Source organism: Aethalodelphis obliquidens, unplaced genomic scaffold (genome assembly GCF_003676395.1).
Source record: "Aethalodelphis obliquidens isolate GAN/ISIS:26980383/991018 unplaced genomic scaffold, ASM367639v1 scaffold30, whole genome shotgun sequence".
In the NCBI taxonomy this organism is placed as follows: Eukaryota; Metazoa; Chordata; class Mammalia; order Artiodactyla; family Delphinidae; genus Aethalodelphis; species Aethalodelphis obliquidens.
Genome location: NW_020837974.1, coordinates 10,433,727 through 10,440,333, shown reverse-complemented (window position 1 = coordinate 10,440,333; position 6,607 = coordinate 10,433,727). Strand labels below are relative to the sequence as shown.

The 6,607-nt window shown below is 47.8% G+C and overlaps 1 pseudogene; it reads left to right on the top strand.

The window, feature by feature from the left end:
• Nucleotides 1-6,158: 6,158 nt before the first annotated feature.
• LOC113630277 (40S ribosomal protein S27-like) lies at nt 6,159-6,501 on the top strand (annotated as a pseudogene).
• Nucleotides 6,502-6,607: the final 106 nt, after the last annotated feature.

The following is a 6,607-nucleotide window of genomic DNA, read 5'->3' as shown; positions in this document are numbered from 1 at the left end:
GCCTGGCATAATAACAGAAGCATGTGCAGGCACTGCGGCAGCCCTGGGGGTTTCAGAAATAAGGGGATCTTCCCCCAGGAATAAAGTTGGACTCACACCAAAAGGCATGTAGGCTCTTCTGCTGCACCAGGCGCTCTGGTACAGCTGAGCCTGGAGCAGGGGCTCCCAGGCAGGTGAGTGGAGCTGCCAAATGCATCCCGCCCCTTGGCCTCGCAACTAGCCAGGTACCGCTCTCCGCAGACACAGCAGGCACGGAAAAGCCGGCCATCTCCCGAGTTGTGGTACACGATGGCACCCTTCTGGGTGCACAAGCTGTCCCCGTTCTCATGCCAGAAACATAGCTGTGGCAATGTCATATGGAGATGGGTTTCGTCCCCCGCCCTCCCTCTCCACTATGCCTGGCAAAAAGTTAACTGTGCTTTATTTCACTTCAGGTCCATATGGCGTCTCAATTTCTGATCAGAGGTATTACAAATTACAGTCTGTCTCTGCAGAACATTAAAGTAGGCTCATTTCTTTTTCTGTGTCAACACGTTTGTTTCAATTGTTTGAGAGAATAGGCTAGATGGCGTTCTCGTCCTTCGAAGATCATTTCTTTTCTCTGCTCCCCAGTGACAGGACCTCGGTTAAGATGTTCACCTCCCCTCCCTACTCCATGTCCTTCCCATCATTTAATCTGCCCAGGGCAGGCAGGTTGTTTTGCAATTAAAGTTTGCCATCTAACCATCGGAAGAGAGATTAATTAAGGAAGAAAGGATTTTCTCTCTTTCTTGTGTATTCAAATGCTTCTTTAATAAGAGGAATCAATGGAAATCAAAATAAAGGATTGGAAACTGGGTCCCTTGAACCTCCCCCCGCCCCGCCACTCCCCAGGTCTCCGCAGTCAAGCCCTAAGGCACGTGGGCCTTTGGCAGTCTTTCCCCCGTAGCCCCTGTCAGATACCCTCAGAGAAATTAATTGGGCGCCCCGTGGGGATGAGATGGACAGAAGGAAACTTAAACAGGATTTTTATAAATTTCAATACTAGCACAAAACAGAAGCAGGACAGCTTTATTGATTTAAACATTAAAATAACATGTGCTTTCTTTGCATTCCCAGAGGTGATAATGTTTCTTATTTTTCATCTAGATTGAAATCTCGGAGACTTTCCACAAGCCTCTTGTGGTGATTACCAAAGATCAGTAATAACATGTCTAATTAGTGTAGGAAGACATAAAAATCAATGGCAGTGTGAAATGTTATACTGACTGGCAACGCTCAGAGGAGAGCTGGCATGTGTCTCCAGAGATGGGGCAGCACCTGGCAGCCCCCATCTCAGCTCCAAGCCCCAGGAGTGGGCTTACGCCCAACCCGAAGGAAGCTGAGGGCTTTGCAGAGGCTTTCCACGTTCCCAGGTCCCCTTTGTGTGAGCTTCTGATGTCTTTGTTGGAGGAAACAATAAAAAGGGAGCATGAGTCATTGGCAGGGGGGCCAGCCAATTCAGTGAGCGCCCTGATTCCCAGTTCTGCCTCTCAGCGCAATTCAACAATATTTACCGAGCACCCTACCCCTCACCATGCCCAGGGAGCAACGGAGGAAAGACCCAGCCCCTGTTCTCCACAAGGCCCTGATCCACTGAGCAAAGGAGGGCCCTATGGATGGTGGAGCCCCGTGTGCCCCATCTCAGGCTCAGAACTCAGGAAGAAATTCCCAGGTTTGTTCAGTTCCATCTGGGCAGGAGGTAAGGGTCCCCTTTCCATCCCACACAAGACAGCCATACCTCCACCCACTGTCCAGCTCATCCTCTAAGACCCTTTCCCTCTTCATCTCATGGCCTCCCATGCTCTCTTCCCCAAGGCCCAGGGTCACCCAGGCCAGACAACAGGAAACAGCCCTGCAAACTCTCCAGGGAGAATCTTCCTTCCACACCCAAGAAGGTATTTTCTCAGAGTCTCTGTTTCTGCTTCACCATATGTCTCTGAGTGGGGGAGACAGAGGGAGGGAAAGACACCTAGGATGTACAGATACAAATACCTGGATTATAGATTACAGATACAGCTCGCCATTCAAGCCATGCTAATAACTTAACACACTGTCCTAAGATGTGGAATGAAGGGCCTCAGAAACGTGGATGAAAGAGGGGTTAAGAGGTTGGAGATGGGCCTCGAAGGATGCAGAGGTGGGAAATGGTGGTAAGGCTCATGAGAAGCACATGTACAGGGGCAGAAGCATCAGAATGAGGGGGGAGGGAGAGTGAGGGATCCATGTGGTTGAGGAGTGATGGCCTCCCCTCCCCTCACGCCTCATCCCACCACCATCTCCCTCTGACCCCAAGACCAGGGCATCTCTCTACCAGGACCACCAAAAGCCAACCAAGGGGCAGATATTCCCAGGGGTCTCTCCCAGCCTGGGAGATTATGCAGGACCAAGTGACAATGAGGACACCATGTGGCCCTAAGAAGCAACAGCAGTCTCTGATGATCCTGAATGTGGATGTGGGGTTAAACCAACTCCATTTTGGATTGTGATGCTCAAAAAAGTCAAGATTGGGACAAGCTTCAGAGAGAGATACAGACTTCCTAGAAATAAGGCATGTTGGCTCTTAAGCCGTTGCATGGGAAAATAAGACCTACGTCTTCACTTGCACTTGGAGTTTGGGAAGCTATTCATGCTGGTTCATGAAGGGTAGGGGTGTGGAGTCTGGGCAAGTTGCAAAGGGCAGTGAATGTCGCTATGGAAAGTTCACCATTTAAATTTTAATTTATTTTTTAACTTTGAATTTTGAAATAAATTCAGACATTTTAAAAAAGCTTCAGCAATAGTACACATAATCCCCATATACCTTCATCTGCCCTCCCCTAATATTAATATCTTATGCAACCACAGTACAATGACCTAAATCAGGGAATCCAAACTGACACATGCTAGGAATTAAGCTACAGACCTTATTCAAACTTGTCCAAGTGTTTTGTTCATGTTCCTTTTCTGATCCAGGACCCTGTGCAGGATCCCATATTGTATTTAGTTGTTGTGTCTCCCCCAGTCGAGACTGTTCTCAGGCTTTGTCTTTTCTGACCTTGGTATTTTTGAAGAGTATTGACTAGTTATTTTGTAGAACGTCCCCAAATTTGGATTTTTCTGAGGCCCCCTCATGTCTAAATTCAGTATCTTTCAGCAAAAGGACCACAGATGTGAATGAGGATGCCCTAGTTGGTACATCGGATCAGAACACACCTGATGTCATTATGTATCTCACCCCAGTAAGTTTAACTTTGGTCACTTGATAAATTGGAACCTGCTGGCTTCACTGTAAAGTTACTGCTCTGCCCTCTGTAATTAGTAAGTATCTTGGAAGGAGATACATTGAGATTATGTGAATACCCTGTTTCTCATCATGCATTTTCCCCGTTCATTTTACCATCCTTTGGTTATTTTTGCCTGAAGCAATTATTACCGTGGAGTGTGCCTGCGTTCCTTCCTTCTACCTTTGATAATTAGAATTCTACTGTAAGAATTCACTTTCCCTCCACTTCAGTTTGTGTATTTAATGATCAACTAACAGATGCCAGTGTGGACTCCTGGGTATTGGTTTTACTCCATGTATTATAATCCATTTCTAGCATTTCTTTCATTGCTCAGCCTGTTTCAGATTTGGTCCCTGGGAGCTCCTTCACGCTGGTTCCTGTGTCCTTTTGACATGACCCTGTGGTTTTATTTAAAGCAATTGCTTACTTGTTGGCACCATGATATTCTGGGCTCATCTTGTGCTTTTCCTACCCCAGCCTTGAACCAGCCACTCGCTGATGCTCTTGCATCCGATAATAAGTCATCACTAGTAGTGTGGAAGCGCTCTGAAAACACACCCTGTGCTATATGTTATAATATCTCCCTCTGCACCAGCATACAGCCCAGGCCCTGATCATTTATTTGCTCAATAAATTACTGGTTATTGAGCGAAATAGAATTTGTCGCACCTCTTCCTTGGTCCGGCAAGAATGCACCAGCCCTTACCAGGCGCCAGGCCCTGTGATGGTTGTTAAGATAGAGGTTAACCAAGCCCAAATCCCCCTTCCAAGAGCTCAGAAGCAAGTGGGGAAACAGGAAGCCAGTATAGCCAGAGGACAGCACGTGCTCAAACAAGGCACCAAAGACCACAGAAATCACATCCCAAAGGAGACCCAAGCCACATGCAGAATTTACCAAAGAGCGATCTAAATTTTAGGAGTTTAACAGCTCCTAAACCTCTCACTCATACCAAGGGTTAAGAGTTGGAGATAAGGGAGGACTTTTGAAGACAGCTTCTTGGGAGAAAGCTATGCTATGGGAGAAAGCTATGCTAAGTCCCAACCCCAGTCCTACCTCCAAGGGGAAGGGACACTATCTCCTAACCCAAGCCTGATGTCAGAGACTTCAAGGAAAGGAGATTAAGAAAGGACTTGTAGAACCAGCTGCTGTGTTGTTAATCCCAGCCCCTACCAAGGGCGAGGGTTGGGGCTGGGGGGGTTGTCTATACTTCACCTTGAGCTTCAAGAAGGGGGCTATGGGGTTTCATCAGAAGCCAACAAAGCACTTAATACATATCCCCTAAATTGGGAGACATAAAGGGCTGGTGTCTGTTTCCTACCTGAGAAACACAAAGGGTGAGAGATGAGTGAGCCAGTCCCTGATAGACAAACCCTAGGAAACGTGGTGACAGTCGGGTTCTTTCTCTGCCGAAAAAGCATACAGGACAAAACATACAGGCATCTCCCATGGACCAGGTAGGGTTTTAGATCCTATCCTGCAGAGCCACTTAGAGACGCGATGGACCTCCACAGAAAGACCTAGAGGCACCCCTGGAAGTATAGCGGTCACGTAAAGAGTAAGCAACAGGAAGATGCATCACTCACATCAAAGGAACTATAGCTGAGAGGGCCTCAGAAATCAGATTTGGGTCTCTGAAGATGCGAAAACCCCACAAAAGTGCCCCCAAGAGAAAGACCCCCTTAAACCTCTTCAGGGACGGAAAGTGTGACATCACAGCCCTCAAGTTCCAGGCACACAGGCTGTGCGGCTCCCTCGTTACCTCTTCTTCCTCAGACCCCAACCATGCAGGGGTCAGGAGATGGTAGTAGAAGGATCAGGAGGGCTAGAAGGAAAAGCAAGAAGAGGGGAAAGAGACAAGACGACACCCACCCCGTCCCCGGATTTCCTGTCTGCACCAGGCTCAACATAGAAGCGTGGGTTTGATCGACCTTAATTCAGGTTGTGACCTTTTATTATCATGTGGGACTGGGATTCTGTTTTATAACTTAGAGTGACCACGAGAGTGTTTCTTCCCTACCTGGCCCAGAGGTCGACTGGCAGGGAAAGACCTAGCCCCACAGAACAGGGAGGCAAACATAAAGTTGCGTTAGGATCACAGCCCATGGTCTGTATGATTTATTTTTATTATTGAGCGCAGTGACTTTATGAGGTAGGCGCTATTGTCCCTGGTTTACAGCTGAGGAGACTATTACTTTTTTTTTTTTTTTAGAAGATGTTGGGGGTAGGAGTTTATTAATTAATTAATTAATTTTTGCTGTGTTGGGTCTTCGTTTCTGTGCGAGGGCTTTCTCTAGTTGCGGCAAGTGGGGGCCACTCTTCATCGCGGTGCGCGGGCCTCTCACTATCGCGGCCTCTCTTGTTGCGGAGCACAGGCTCCAGATGCGCAGGCTCAGTAGTTGTGGCTCACGGGCCCAGTTGCTCCGCGGCATGTGGGATCCTCCCAGACCAGGGCTCGAACCCGTGTCCCCTGCATTAGCAGGCGGATTCTCAGCCACTGCGCCACCAGGGAAGCCCCGATCTGTATGATTTAAACAAATCCTTCAAAGGATGCAGGAACAAAGCACCGTTAACAGCCCAAAAGGAGAACTTTAAACAAACCATTAATTTCTGGGTGCCTCAGTGTCCTCGTCCAAAAGCAAAAAGAAAGGAAGAAATTAGGGTCCTAAGAGCCATCGGAAGATACCAAGGAGGAAGGGGCATCCATGCTCTGGGTGAGGCCTCTTACCTACATCACCTTATTTAATCTGTGCCTAAACACAGAGAAGTGTGGTTGGATGACAAATAAAGCTGGATAAAAGGAAACCATCTGTCTCAGAGGACGCCTCCACACCAGAAATCTTCACATGTGGCTCGGCTGATAGAAAAAGAGAAACAGCTTTCCAACGGTGACGACCTCCCCACGAGAACATGCCTCTCACAGAGGATCTCCTTCATCCCTTTCCAGAAGAGGAGAAGAGGAAACATAAGAAGAAGCGCCTGGTGCGGAGCCCCAATTCCTATTTCATGGATGTGAAATGCCCAGGACGCTATAAAATCACCACCGTCTCTGGCCACGCACAGGCAGTAGCTTTGTGTGTTGGCTGCTCCACCGTCCTCTGCCAGCCTACAGGAGGAAAAGCAAGGCTTACAGAAGGGGCTCCTTCAGACGGAAGCAGCGCTAAAAGCCCCTGGAATCAAGATGAACAGGAAACCATCCCAATAAACACATTTTGGATTTAAAAAAAAAAAAAGAAAAAGAGAAACAAAAACTCAAACCTCCTGGATTCAATCAGATTTCTCTCTCTCTCTCTCTCTCTCTCTCTCTCTCTCTCTCTCTCTCTCC